The 15,542-nt window shown below is 43.0% G+C and overlaps 1 non-coding gene across 1 annotated transcript; it reads left to right on the top strand.

Moving 5' to 3' along the window:
• Positions 1 to 2,467: 2,467 nt before the first annotated feature.
• LOC127233649 (U6 spliceosomal RNA) lies at positions 2,468 to 2,569 on the top strand. The gene has a single exon (XR_007835500.1). It is a non-coding gene; the product is annotated as a U6 spliceosomal RNA (small nuclear RNA).
• Positions 2,570 to 15,542: the final 12,973 nt, after the last annotated feature.

Here is a 15,542-nt window from a genome sequence, read left to right as displayed (position 1 = left end):
GTGTATTTCAAGGATGTACTGACCTCAGAATGGAAAGCAGGATATGTGTTACGTTGGGGTAGGGGTTTTGCATTTGTATCTACAGGAGAAGAAAAAGTATGGATACCATCTAAGTTAATCAAGATCCGAGTTGAACAAGAGAAGCATCTTAATGAAGAGAAATGACAAGTCATCCAACAAACTAGGTCCTATGAGGTGTGCGGAGGCCTCTCAAAGGTAGGGGAAGTGTTCTGTTCTTGTTTTTACAGGAAAACAGAGAAAACCTATCATCAAACAGCCAAAAGACACTGAACATGTAGGTGCCTACAGAAGAGAAGACAGCTTTTCAGAAACAATCACTTAAGGAAGCAGAATCTGATATATGGTAAAAAAAAAAAAAAAAAAAAAATTTAATTGTAGTAAACTATTTCTATATAGAAATCTATTTCTCTCTATTATCTAGTATTCCTGAAGTCCCAAATTTTGTAAACCAATGCTGGCTTTGGAGTTGGATTTGGCTTTCCTTCTCTAAATTCAAGCATGTTGTTAAGATTAAATTCATGGTTTCTGCCTTAAATCAAGAAGCCAATTGGTGTAAGGCAGAAGAAACAAAATCTGGGGACTCATATCTTATGCAATTTTCGCTCCACCCCCCAATGGGCGTGGTCAGTGCTACAGAAGGACTACCTCACTACAAGTATGTATGTATGTGTGTGTGTTTATGTGTATGCCTGTGTGTGCACATTGTATGTATTTATGTGTGTATGTATGTGCATGTCTATGTGTGTATGTATTCATATGCTTGTGTGAGCGTTGCCCAAGGAAGCCAGCACTGAGTTTCCCTGGAGCTGTAATAACAGGTGGTTATGAATTGCCTAAAGTGAGCATAGAGAGGTGAATTTGGGTTACACAAGGGGAGTAACCACACTTCACCATTGAGCTATCACCCTAGCCCCTCCTAATGGCTATTACTGACTGTAATTTGCCTCTATTTATACTTAACACATCCTAGGAAATGGGATTTTTAAAAGTACCACTCTTATTCTCTGTCTCTGCCTGAGACAGGGTCTCTTTGTAGTCCAAGCTGGTCACAAACTTCTGCCTCAGTCTCCTAAGTTCTGCAAGTGAGCTTACCGTGCCCACCTCCATTCTTGCCAGTGAAGTCCTTGGCAGTCATCCAAGGTTCTGAATGGGTTCAGATTGGGAAATGAGAGTTTCCTCAGAATTCTAAAATCTTGGTGAGCTGGTTTTTATTCCAAAGGATTGTTCTAAATTCCTGTCAGTCATCTTTCCAGTTTTATAGGAATTGAATAAGACCAGGAGACGTGAACCGAAAGCAAAGAAATCTTAGCATTTTTGTAGTAGAAGAGAAATGCATTCTGACAACTTTCATGTATTCTAGGCTTTGATCTGAGCCACTCAGCTGGTCATTGTCCATATTGTAGGACAAAATGATTAGTTAGACTTTAAGGGAGCCGGGGCTTCCACGGAGCCTACAGGCACCTCACACGCTGCTGTTGAATTCCCAGTTTCCATTTGCTTCTGTGACAGAGTGTCCTCCTGAGTAGAAATCGCTCAATGTTGCATGTGGAAAAAGCAATGTCCACTACTTCTAATTATGCTGTGGGTCTGATACGTTGGTTTCTCTTCAGATTATAGATATCTTTAGCCTTTTACAGTTCTGCCAAGGAGGTAAGTGGAACCATCAAGTCCTATATTATCCCCATAAATTCTTTCTTAGCCTACTTTTGAAGGCATTTCATGTAGGCTTTCAAGAAGAAAATAAAAACCCCTGTCTGAGTTTCAGTTAGAGATACAAGGGTGATAGCCACTAGCTTCAACCGTGGTGAATATAAACAATCACTAGCTTCATTTCGGCTTCTGAGCATTCAGCTGCAGCAGAGATGTTCATCCGGGTAACATTAATATGCATCAGAAATGAAAAACCAGACCTTGGTCATATCCATGTAATTACTTTTTAAAACCTCACCAAGTCTTTTCAAGATAGAGGAATCAATTAGTGAATAGTAAGTTACTTGCAAAAAAGAAAATCTGCCCTCGATTTATTGTGCAAAGGTATTATTAGAAAATGTACTTCTGGACAGCAAATACATTCTTAGTTTTAAAATAAGACATATGATTAGGAAAAAATTAAAACCACCCATCAGGTTCCGTGACGCATACCTGTGCTACTGGAGAGGGTGAAGCGGTGTGATTGTTTGATTCCAGGGGTTGAGACCAGCTTGAACAACTTAGTGAGGCTTTGTCTTTTACCAAAAGAGTATGAAAAAACAGTGTCCCAACTTGAAACTTGCCACTAAAGCTAGAAGGTATTTCTCACACAACCATGTTTCAATTTTGCACACAGCTGACTTTGAACCTCTTGACACTTTGGGTCAGTAACACAAGTAGTGAAAAATAAGCTCAGGGTCTCCTTCATGCCGACTTAAAAAAACAAACAAACAAACAAAAAAAAACAAAACAAAAAACTCTTCAGCAGTGCACATATTAAAATAGAAAAAACACAGGAGAGATCACCATGGCCCCTGCACAAGGGTGATGGGAAAGCCGCGAAGCATCCCATATTTTAAAAACAAGTAAATGAATGAAAATTGAAATCTACAGGTGCCACAGGTGAGGCAGTGGAAATTTCCTTTCAAAGTGGGCGCGATGAATGAGAGCTGCTTCCCGCGGAGCTGAATCCAGGGTTCCAGAGGCAGGGACACCTGTCGTGTCCCACGAGTGTGCTTTTCCTCCTGCGCCTCCAGGGTTAACCTGGGCTTTTCCGGGGAACCTCAATATTTGCCCCTCAAGGGCTGTTTCTAGATGGCGGTAGTGCCTGATGATAGTTGGGAGGGACACTGCGCAGGAAAGGAACGTGTCAGCGGGCAGGTGATGCTTGAGTGTCTTTGCGGTGTCAACGCGTCCTTATCATCTGTGAGCATCAGGACACAGTTTCCCAGGAGCTGGCTGCCACTTGCCTCCTTATAAGGTTCTTGTCCCATTGTCTTCTGTTTAAGCGAGCCGACTTAGGAAATGAGAAATTGAAGGGACAAAAATAATTTCCTGCTATGATTTATGCAAAAAGCATTATTTGCATTTTCATAAATATGCCATTTTCTCTCATGTATCCTTTCACCCTTCTAGTCATAACCAAAGAGAGCCAGTGAGGGGAGGCAGAGCTTGCTGGTGGCGGATAACAGTTTTGGAGGGGTGACCCTTGGAGGTGTTCTGGATTACAGCCTGCGGTACCCACATGCTACACCTTCTTAGCTCAAAGATAGGTATCTTGGTTCCAGCGCGGTGAAGAGGGGCTTTCCCAAGTACAGGGTTTCATTAGAAAACTGAGACCTGGCAGGAGCTAAGGCCATGGCCAGCATTGAACAATGCAATGGGAAGGGCCAAGAGAAAGACACTCATAGTAAAGAGGAGGTATCTTCAGGATGCAATACAAACCAGAGGGTGTGCTGAAGCTAAAACCCTTACCCTTGCACAGGATGCCAGTGACATCCACGATAAGCTTCCAAAAAGCCCCTTTCAGAAGCCCTGAAGGGCTTTTCCTATCTATTTAATTTGTTTAGTACCTACTTTAATGACTTTAACTTTTATTTTATTTAATTTTGATCTTGTCACTGACAAGCAAAATTGTATAATTGTATGAATAGCATGATAGCGTGTAGTGTGTGTGTGTGTGTGTGTGTGTGTGTGTGTGTGTGTGTGTGTGTATATATATATATATATATATATATATATATATAATCACTACATGTGGCATCCTGTTTTCATGTATGTACCCTGGAATGATTAAACTGAGCTTTTCAGTATATCTGTTACCTCACATATGGTTTTGTTGTTGAGACCATTTCAAATCGCTCCATAAACAGTGTGTAAGACCATGATGTAACTGTAGTTCCCATGCGGTACAAAGCATTATACATTTATTTCTGGCACCTGATGGAACTTTTGTGTCTTTCGGCTGACATCTCTCCAGTCTTCCTACTCTCCATGTCATTCTGTTCCTATGAGCCCAGTTATTTTTTTTAAGCACTGTGGATATAGATAAGACCTCCTATACCAGTGCCTGGACCCCTTTGTTTGGGGGCTTCTCTATCTATGTTGTCAAAACTGATGATTTCCTATCTGAAGGGATGAATGCTATTCCATTGTAGAGTAGACCACACTGCCTGTATCTCCCCGGCAGCCAATGGAAACCTGATTTGGTTCTATGTCTTGGTGATTGTGAGTAATCACGGGAGTCAGATGCCTCACCATACCCCAGGGCAGGACTGCTGAGTCATTTGGGAGTTTCAGATATATGATCATGGGGGAACTGTATATTTTCATTTTTAGAGAAATGTTCTATGCTTTGCATAATGGCTATCCTTTCCCCCACCCTCACTGACAATTTCATTTATTTGTTTTGCAGTGGAGAATGAACCCAGGCTCTCACACAGGTTCGGCACATGCTCTACCTCACGGTGAAATCCCGAGATCCTCACCTTTATATCTCTTAATTGCCGTTTTTGATAGTAGTTATCCTAATAGTTATGAAGTGATGGCTCATTGTCATTTTAATTTGTGTTTCCCTGGTGATTAGCAATGTTCATCATTTTTCCATATACCTGGCTATGTGCGTGCCTTCTTTTGAGAAATGTCTGTTCAGGTCTAGGTTCCCTGAATTTCAATGAACAGGTAAAAGCTAGTAGCTAAGTGATTTGTCTCATCCATTCACTCATTAATTCATTCGAAATGTTGAATGCCTGCTCTATGCCAAACACTGTCAGGAGAAATAAATCCAGGGATAAAGCAGTGCCTCTCTTTTTGTGAGATTTCTATTTGAAATGGCAACACTGGCGTTTATTGAGTACTTGCGTCACACAAAGATACTTCCCTCGTGTCCTCATTTGCTCAACACAACTCTATCTAGTCCCCCATTTTCTCACTTTTACACAGAGAATCAGAATTCCAGAAACAAAAGTACCTTGTCCAAGGCACAACAACAGATGCAAAATCCCTGAGTCAGAATCCCCAACAGTCCCTACACCAAAATAGAGAGAGACAGAGACAGACAGACACACACACACACACACACACACACACACACACACACACACACACACAGAGAGAGAGAGAGAGAGAGAGAGAGTTCATTTCAGTCCAGTCTCTGGAGCAAACCCCTGGGCCCAGGAAGGGTTAAGGAACTTCTGCCTGGGCTGCACGTCTCACAGCCTTGACATAGGTCCTCCTATCTGCTCAGGTCAGATGGGAAGACACTGCACTGTCCAAAGGGGCGCCTATGGCCTGGTTAGTTCCTATTGTCCACTTGACATAACCCAGGGTCTTCTGGGAAGAGAGAACCTCACCTCAAGAATTTTCCGTTTCAGATTGTGCTGAGATTGTCTTGGTTGATGTCTGACATGGTACCACTGAAGGTGGCCAGCTGGGTATGAGCCAGAGACCCTGCTATGGCTCTTGCTCTACTCTGGCTGTACAGAACAAGCAGGCCCACCTTCAGACTCTCACTGGATTCCTACCTCGACTTCTCTGTGATGACGTATGACCTGGAAGTGAAAACATTTAAAACCTTTCACCTTTGAAGTCGCTTTTGTTCAGTGTTTTATCACACGGTCAGAAGAGTAAACCCACACAACACTTTCTACAGGACCTGAGAATCTCTCTGTTGATAAGGATCTCCGAGGACTCAAGCTTGTATGGTCAAGAGAAGAAAAACAAACAAATAAAACTAAGCTGGGAGAGCAATGATAGATGAGAACTCCAGGGTAATTTGTTGACTCTCACATCCTATTCCGTTGCCCATTTCTGCCTTTTCTATTTAAATCCCTGCCCTGCAATACTTGGCTATGTGGTCTTGGGTCTGTGACTAACTTCTCTAAATGTCAATAATCTAATTTATAAAACACTAACAATAGAGCACTTTATAATGTCATTTCAAGGATCATTTAAGAAAAAGACAAGCACTAAGAAAGGTCTCTGGCACACAGAATTATCTAAGCCTAAAGTACATTGACTCTACTTATAAGGCAATACTGCATTACTTAAATGAGCATAGTACACTCTGTCATCTCCATAATTTTTTTCCTGTACTTTATCCTTTGCCTATCTAGCTGATTGAGTGTTGTAGTTGAGATGTGCATGATTAGGTCTTTGGCTTAGTCTGTGTCCTAGTTGGTTGGAGATGCTGTAGCTAAAGTACTATAGAGTAGCTGCACATAATAGAAATGATTTTCTGACAGTTCTAGAAGCCAGGAGTCCTCAATGATTGCCCTTAGACAGCCGGAAGTAACATTAAAAACATGATGCCCATATTCCCAAGATGTGGGGTGGTTGGTTTTTGGTCACTCATTAGGTTATGGATATTTGTTATTGTTTAGGGGGATTGGCTACAAAGTGTTGTTGCTTAGGATCAGGGAGAAAGTTGAACAAAGGGGATTATATTCAGGGTTTTTGTTTTGAAACAAACAAAAAAGAGGAATTCAGATATGGTAAGATAAAAAGGTAGATTATTGAATCTACTTTTAAAAAGCAACTACTAGTTTTAAATATTTTACATTGGGTTGGACTTCTGTATATTGTATACAAATGTTATATATTGATACAAATTTGAGATTAATTTTGCTAAAACATAATGTTTCTAGTCCTTGAAAATTATTATTATCATCTATATAGGCTAATAAGAAAATGTAGTTTAGTAATTATTCAACTATTACAATTGAGCTTATAGTCACATTATGTATGTTTACAAAGTCAAATAGGTATTTTAGAAAGACAGGTCATCTTCAAACACTTCAGAGATCTATAGAATATGGCATTTAACATGTTTTAGTAACAGAGAAGATGATGGAGTTTAAGTGGCAAAGGTAAGCCACTGGGCAAGAAAGTGCTCTTGCCTCAACTGCTGATAGTTTGCTGTCCAAATTGGACAAATAGGACATGAAGAAGAGGGACTGCAATCCTTGCCAAGACAAGGTGGTCCAGTCCTTCAGATTATCCTGGTTCCCTGAAAAGTCTGTCAGACATGCTAGGTCTATAGGCCAAAGATGGATGCCCCAATGTGGCAGAGCAATCTTGGGTGACTGTCTAGGTTGCCAATGACTGTTTCTGTCATTTCTCACATCTTTTTCTTTAACGTTGCTTGCTTGCACTTCCTGTTTACTCAGTTAATATTATTTCCTTCTTAGGTCTCTGAGGGACTTGTAGACTAGATAGTATAGTTTATCAGATTCAGTAAAGGAACTCATTAAAGATGTGTTAAGTGTAATACATTTGAAAGACATTAAAAGATAATTTGATAATGCAAATTAGAATAGAAAGTAAATTAGGGATAAGACTTTGAACTCACCAAGAAAGAATAGATAATGGAGTGTTTTCTCTGAACTTGTCAAATTCTAATGGCCTAGATATTGTCAATGTACTTATTGCCTGTATATATTGTATATAGTTATTATATTTATTGTATATAGTTTTTATTATATTAGTTACAACCTTTTTAATTTTAGATCAAAAAGGGGGATAGGTGGTGATATCTTGCTTGTACAAATAAAGCCTGTCTGAAGGTTAGAGAATGGAGCTTGCCACTAGCTAACCATAGAGGTCTGGAGGTCTGTACAGAGAGACAGGAAGTGAGACAGCTGGGCGGAAACAGGATATAAACAGGGAGAAACAGGAACTTGCTCTCTTATCTGCCGAGAAGCTAAGGAGGTAAGGTGTGGTGGTGGCTTGCTCCTTTTTCTCTTTGATCTCTCAACATTTGCCACTATATCGGACTCTAGATTTTTATTATCTAGACTAACTAAGTACTCCATTTGCACATGGTCCATGCTCTCTGTGACCACCTCCTCTCCACGGAGAGGAAGGTAGTGATTAGAGCTGGGATTCCTTGCCTTGGGGATAGGTAGTTTGCTTTTTTTCTCTCCCCACATTACTTCAGAAGGAAGCGGCTTTGAAATGGGAAGCTGAGTTGGGCAGTCACTTCCTAGTAAGTCATGGACAGGGTAACCACCTTGAAAATGGAGGGGAGGGAAACCATACCCCTTGTCTTCCCTTTTGGGCCCAGCCTCCCACCTGAGGCAACAGGAAGGTCTTCTCAGCATCCAGTCACAGTTGCCCTAGAGCCTCAGCCCTGATTCTCACCGGGCCAAGAGCAGCAGTCTGCTTGGGTTAGAGTGTGGAGAATAAGGGCCTGTGGCCTCTATCCTTGGCTTGTTGAACTCTGTGTGCAAATTGCTTTGAGGACAGCACCTGGCTGGATTTGCAGTTGCTGTCCTTCATTCCACTGTTTCTGCTGGAGTGGGTCAGCTTGGCAGAGGAGTCTTGTGCCTGTGCATAAGTCATTTTGCATAATTACTCCAGAGGAAAAGGTGAACTGTCCCTGCCAGGCCCATCTGTATAGGTGGTGCTTGTGCATGCCTGTTTTCTGAGTTGAGGCAGGCTAGGGCCCAAAATGCATTTGAGCCTTGCTCTCATTTGGCTGTAGCAGCAGGATGGAGGGCAGCTTCCATGCCACCCAACATGCAATGGGGAGAGGCCTGTCAGTTTAGACGTAAGCCTTCCCCATCAGTGTATCTACTGCCCCTGTTCCTGCCGGGGTACACTGGCTCCTATCCAGAACATTCTGCAGCATTCGCCACCATTCAGGGGTTGCTTGTTTTTTATTTATTTTTTGAATGTGAGTACTTTCATGTGCAAAAGTTTGTGCTAGGCGTGGAGACACAGGTTCCCATTTCCAAGTGAAGATGACTTGAAGCATATAGTCAGTTACCATAGTAATCCAGGGGAAGCTAATCAAAATGGACAGCCTGTGACTTTTGATGCTCTAGCCCATGTGCTAATAACACTTGTATGAGATCACAGAGTTAGAATGCCCCCATCTCTCAGGTGACAGTCGAGGCCCATGACCTACCTCCATAGCAAAGTGGCAGCAGCAGGGCTGGGGGGCAGCCAGCAGCCTCTCATGTTGACAGTTGCTGTTAACCTTTGTTGATTGGCTCTTACCAGACCAGAGGACATGGGTCTCAGAGGGTAAGTGGGACATGTTCAGAGATCACCAACCATATTATGGGTGCTTTGGGTTCTTCTTATAGTGGGCTCTTTAAAAACGAGTGAGCCAAAGGATGTTATGGTTATCTTCTATCCTGGGTTTCAAGGAGCAGGTGGGTGTCTTCATGGGGCTTTCAGTCCCAGGACGCTGCAGAAGGGTCGCTGTCATCCTAACCACACTAAGATCAGTATGCTCCAAAGGAGACTCACTGCACCATGGAGGAGCAGTTAGAGGCCTCTCAGTAGAAAACTCGAGAGTCTAGCACACGAGGGCCATTGGCGTGTGTGTGTGTGTGTGTGTGTGTGTGTGTGTGTGTGTGTGTGTGTGTATTCTATAGTGTGATCCAAAAGGGTATGGTCAGTGCTGCAGGCATGGAGGTGGGTATCACTACAGGATTCTCAGTAACTTGGCTGTCCTGTAAGCAGTTACTGCAGAGGCTGTGGAATATCCCAGAATCCCCAGCCAGGGACTTGAGCTGCACACAGAGCTGATCTGGCACTGGGGAATCCATTGGTGTCCCCAAAGCTGAGATGATGGCAGTGCTTAGCCCCAAGCTCAGAGAACTTCATTGGTCAGCCTACAGCTGCATGGCTCTGAAACACCTCAGTGAGAAATGGTCTCAAAAAGAGAATTTCATATTACACATGCAAAATTATCTAGCAGGGCGTGCTTATCAACAACTACAAATAACCGAGGAAATGGAACTTAGTGGAACACATTTTATACAGTGTTTTTTAATTATGCAAATTCAGTCTATGGCACCATTTTAATTCCTCAGGATTTGAATGTGTTTCCATAGAACAATGATATATTGCGAGGATTGTGCTTTCTGGAAAGTACAGATTGGAGGGGGAAGGGAACGTTCCCTGGTTGTACACACTTTCCTATGCCATCTTCAAAGAAAAGTAGTCTTCACTTATAAGGACAGTGAAAATCACAGGTTTCCAGTGATTAAAATTGAAGGTCAGTATATGAATACCTCCCCCCAGTCTCTTGTCTAACAGTTAAAATTGCATGTATAAGCCACTTCCGGTTGCTGGGAACATACACTGTAAGGACCAAGATTTTCTGAGATTTCACCTCTGCGTTAATTGTTAATTGTCCCCATTGTCCCCATCTCTAAGCTGAAAGCCTTGCTGACAAAGGCAATGAGTCATTTGGCTCCCAGTCAGCTAGAAGGTTCCAGTCCCATCAAGCAAGCAGGCCTCAGACCCAGGAAATTAGAGTCTGGGGTCCAATTGACACTTGCCATTAGCCCAATTGAGACTAGCTATTGCTATTCTTTGTGATGCTCCTGGCCTGCTTTCCATAGTTGGTGAGAAAGCAAAGTCTGCTGGTAATGAGTTGGCTGTGCCATAGAGCCCTTCCACCCATCTTGGCGATGCTGAAATGAGCCAGTGTGCTGCCAGGGCGAGGAGGAGATAGAGCCGGCCAAGAGCAGGGGAGGAGTACAGAGCACTCCTCAAGACCAACCGAGGGTGAAGGAGAGTCACGGAGGGCACAGACTACCAATATTTACACAGGGGCGCAGGGAGGTGACAGCTGGCAATTAGCAATGAATGTGTGCAACTCACACCCCACGGGGCCCACAGTGAAACCTACCTGCTCCAAGTGTGTTTTCAGTGGTAGCAGGCTCCGAGAAGGCTTTCTTCCAAACTGTGGCCCGCAGGGAGCATGCGCTCCTCCCTCCACAAGTCTTGGCTTCCTCAGGCATCCCTCTGGGACTGAGAAACCTGACCCACAAACACCCTGGCCCTGGGAGTGAAGCCGCCCAAATGCACTGGTGACAAGTCCTGGCCACCACCTAGGCTCTATGAAATCCCATCTCTCCCTCCAGCCTCCACACCTGCTCTGTTCTTAACAGATCCCTTGGGCCAGCCTCCAGCTGGGCTGTATTTAGGGAAACAAGGACAGGTTTCTCAATGTAAATGACAGTAGGGTTCACTTTGTTCACTGACATCATCTTGGAAATGAAGAATGGAGGCCAAGAGTGATGCACTTATATCCCTAAGTACATCCAGGCACTGCAGGGAATTAACGCAAATGGATGGATGGGTCTGTTCTTAGCGGGAGGTTAGCTGAGCCAGCACCTGCATCCCCCCCCCCATCCACACCTCCACAACGCTCATGGGGGAGGGAACAGAGTGCTATATTAACTTGGCAGTATGAACCATCTGTCCAGACAACCCAGGGACACTTTACTTTTACCCCCAATCCATCATTCTTCACGCGCCCACTTGGAAGCAGACCCACAGGAAAGCAATCAGGGAAACAGACGAGGATATTTTCTGGTAGCTGGGGCTTTGTCTCAAACCTTTGAGAAATCTAGCAGGCTGAATTCAAGGCACAACATGACTGGTATTTGAGCAGAGATCACTCTAGTTACCCAGTTCTAGCCACCCAGCTGGCCACTGGCCACTGTAATAGAGTAAGTATCAAGGAGGAGGAAATAGAAAGGGAGGTGATGGTCTGTGGAGAAGACAGATACTGCATGCATTCTTAGAATCTCAGAGCTACCCCCATCAAAGCTGGTAGAGGCTTCAAGTCATTTCTTAACTGTTAAATTATCAACTGGAGTCTGAGGGTACTGAAATGTAGAGAAATCAGGCAAGTTCACCTCTGCTATGACAAAGGGTTAGAACCCCAGTGCAGATGCTGGCGCAGTGTCTGCTATAGTGGCGCTGCTTTGATGGGATCCCGGGGGGCCCAGAGGTCAACGGAAACCTCTTGTCCTATTTAAGAAGCTTCAGGATTGAGAGACAGAGGCAAATGAGGGCATCCACCCCTTTCTAGAGTTGCCTAAACTCACACTGTGGTAGACTGTCTGCCGTTTCTGCTCACCACAGTCTCTCTCCGAGGAGGAGCAGTCACCATAGAATTCTGCGACACCTGGAGTCTACCCGAGTTACATGAACAGGCCGAGCTAGCTAAACACTGCTTTGGTCAGAGTCTGACTTGGTTTGAAGGTGTGAGTTCTTCGTGCTCCTCCATGTTTATTCCTCACAGGCATGGGTTACCTGGACATCTGTAAAAAAAAAAAAAAAAAAAAAAAAAAAATGAAATAGTGAAGAGACCGTTTGAGATTATGCTACAAATATTTCCAAAAGGGAACACATTTACAAAAAAGTCCAAAAACGTCTTCACAGGTTTCCTCTCCTCCCTTTTGCTCTTTCCCTCTCTCCACCCTTTCTCGCCTTTGACCTCCGTTTCCTGTTCTCTCCCTTTCCTTTCTTTCATGCCTCCCGTCTGTCTCTTCTGTCACAAAAGGGTATTGTAGGAAGGAGAGAAAGTCCCGAGTTATCATGCCCTGAGTGAACGTGTCAAGGATAAAAAGCTTCAGACCCTTGGGGAAATGGCCAGGTCCTATTCCCCCCCAGAAGAGAGGTACAAGGGATTGGCAAAGCCTTTCTCTGGTCCATGTGTGGATGTTGAGAGTATGTGCAGAAAATGTCCACCATAGCTGTCCCCCACTGGTCCCTTGCCAGGCATTTACAGCCTGAAGACTGTTCCCCCGCAGGACTGCTCCTACAGAGATTAGTTAAACGTGCCTCCCTGTTCGGCTGTGTACCAATAAACCTCGCTTCTTAGTTCAGCCATATGCAGTATGCTTGCCTTTCTGGTCAACTGTACATAGCAAGAGTGCTGAGGCTTGGGGGTGCCATAGTTTCTCCATCAGAGTCCCTGGGTCCAAGCTTTTCTGTGTGTCCCTCTGCACATCTTTTGTTCATTCTCTTATGACCCTACTTAGCTCTGCCCCTGGGACAGTGACCAGGGTTCCTTCAGAAAGGAGCTTCCTGGAGCTTAGCAAGCTGGTTGCTGTTGGTGCTCAGGACCAGACATGAGCCAAGGGTAGCCCTTGGTCTTGGTACATTGTTTCACTTTGCAAATGTGTCTCATGCTTTTTTTTTTTTTTTTAACTCTTGTCAATGCAAGCGACAGGTAGAAAGGTCAATACACACAAGCTCTCAATTCTTCTTTCAGACAATTCAGTCTATCAGTTGGTATAATACTGCCCACAATTATGTCATATTGTGGGCAGTTTTTCATGCTATTGCATGTTCTTCATGAACATACTTTAAGAATATCCCACCAACCATAGATAACGGGTTTTGTTTATTCAGTGTGCTATTGAGACCATTTAGGTGGTTTCTAATTTTTCATGCTGATGCCCATTTTTGTATGCATGGTCCATAGATAGCACAATTTCCATGTGGTAAACTCCCACGTGCTGAGAAGGAAGACTGGCTTAAAGCTACATGTGTTCTAGTAGAAGAAGCAAACCAGTTCACAGCCCTGCACTGCCAGAAGAATACACATTCATCTACATGATCCTCACAACTTTATATTTGACATTTTAATAGTAGAAAAAAATTCTAATTTTTGTTTCAATTTTCCATTTTTTTGAGATTAATATATTAACATCATTTCTACCTACCTTTTCTCCTTCAAAACCCTTCCTTGATCTATGCCAAGTTCATGGCCTCTGTTTACATTGTAATTCCATTCCTCTGTGTGTATTTGGTGTTGGCTAACTAGTTGGTATCTGGGGAAGATCATTTCTCCTGTTTTCAACATTCCTTAGTGGCCTATAATTCTTTGTGTAGGGTTGGCCTCATGGGCTTTCTCCTGTTCAATACTCACTCCACATTTTAAAGAACTCTTTATATATCACAAATTAAAGTTTATAATTGCTTCATTTTCACGTTTACTTGATCTGCTCTCTAATTTTATATGTGATAATTTTACAAAAATACATTCTTTGTTGCCCCATGGAGAAACACAACTGAAAATTTGATGTATCAGCTCTGCAGAGATAGCTATAATTTTGTTGGTGGCATTGCTTGGTTAGACTTAGCCTAGGATATTTGATATTATTTGAGGCTAGGACCTTCTGGGTTTTATATTCTCCATTGAGAAGTCAGGTGTAATTATAATAGGTCTGCCTTTATATGTTGTTCGATATTTTTCCTTTGAAATTTCTGATATTCTTTCTTTATTCTATATGTTTAGTGATTTGATTATTGTCATGGGGACTTTCTTTTTGTCTCCTATCAATTGGGTGTCCTGTATTCTTCTTGTATCTTTATAGGCATCTCCTTCTTCAAGTCAGGAAAATTGTCTTTTCTGATATTTTTTGAATATATTTTCTGGGCCTTTGAGCTGGGGTTCTTCTCCTTCCAGTGTTCCTATTTTTCTTAGGTTTGATCTTTTCACAGTGCTCCATATTTCCTGGATATTTTTGTCAGAAATATTTTAGATTTAAGATTTTATATGACTGATGTATTCATCTCTTCTATTGTATCTTCAATGTCTGAGATTTTCTTTTTTATCTCTTATATTCTATCGGTGATACTTGCTGCTGTAATTCCTGTAAATTTTTAAGTTTCTAAATTCCCTCATTTTATCTTTCCTTTATTACTTTTACTTCCATTTTCAGGTCTTGAACTTTCCTTTCAACTGTTTGTTTTTTCTTGGCTTCCAATTGTTTGTTGGTGAAGTTCCTGAACTTCTTCAAGGGATTTATTCATTTCCTCTTTTAGAACCTATGTCTCTTCATACAGAAATTTTAATGTCTTTTCCTTCTGCCTCAGCTGTGTTTGAATATTCAGGGCCTGCTGTAGTAGGATAACTGAACTTTAGTGGAGACACATTGCCCTGGCTGTTATTGATAGTATTTTTATGCTGGTGTCTGGGCATATGGGTTTGGAATGATTGTTAGTCTAGTTGATGATTTCTGGATTTGTCTTTGTTGGGTGATGCTTTATTTCTGGGTTTCTGTTTCCTCTCTTGATTTTCAGAGAGTGTGTTGGTTGTTCTACTGGCCTGCTCTGCTATTCACAGGGAATGCTTGCTGCCGCTGGTGGCTGGGGAAAGAAGAGGCCAGGAGATGGTTGTGCCAAAACTCTGAACCCCCAAATCTCCAAGAGACCCCATCTGATGCAAAAACAAAGAGCCTTTAATTTTATGAGTTATCTCAAGTGGGACCAGGCGGGGGAGCTGGAACAGCAGAGTGGCTGGGAATATGTTGGGATATAGCAAAGGGAGTGTCTATCTGGGCCACAACAGGCTCAGGACTGTGCACTTCTGGGCTTGGAAAACCTGTCCTGTGTTGATTGGTCAGCTGCACCTGGAGAAATGGTTGCTATGGCCTAGAGGTCATCCCAGAGTGGTTGCTATGCTCTCATTCATTCCTTGCCACATGGAGGCTATCTAGCCATTTATTCCCAGTAATTAGGGCAAGGTTGGGATCTCAGCACATGTTGCTGAGTCAGAGGCCTACATCTTGCTCAGTCTTTTCTGCAGCCTGTCATGGCTGCCAAAGCAGAGGGCTAGATGAGGGTCTGGTCTCTTCAGTCTGTTGCAGAGCTAAGGGTGACTCTGAGAATTGGATTAGGGGGAACAGAGAGTGGAGAAGGTCCCTAGGCAGCCTACCTGGTTATCTGGCAGGCTTGGTTTGCATTTGAGCAGGGGAACAGCTATCTGCCAGAGTTGAGGCAGGGAGAGA

The sequence above is a fragment of the Phodopus roborovskii genome, unplaced genomic scaffold (genome assembly GCF_943737965.1).
Source record: "Phodopus roborovskii unplaced genomic scaffold, PHOROB, whole genome shotgun sequence".
In the NCBI taxonomy this organism is placed as follows: Eukaryota; Metazoa; Chordata; class Mammalia; order Rodentia; family Cricetidae; genus Phodopus; species Phodopus roborovskii.
This window is presented reverse-complemented; position numbering and strand designations above follow the sequence as displayed.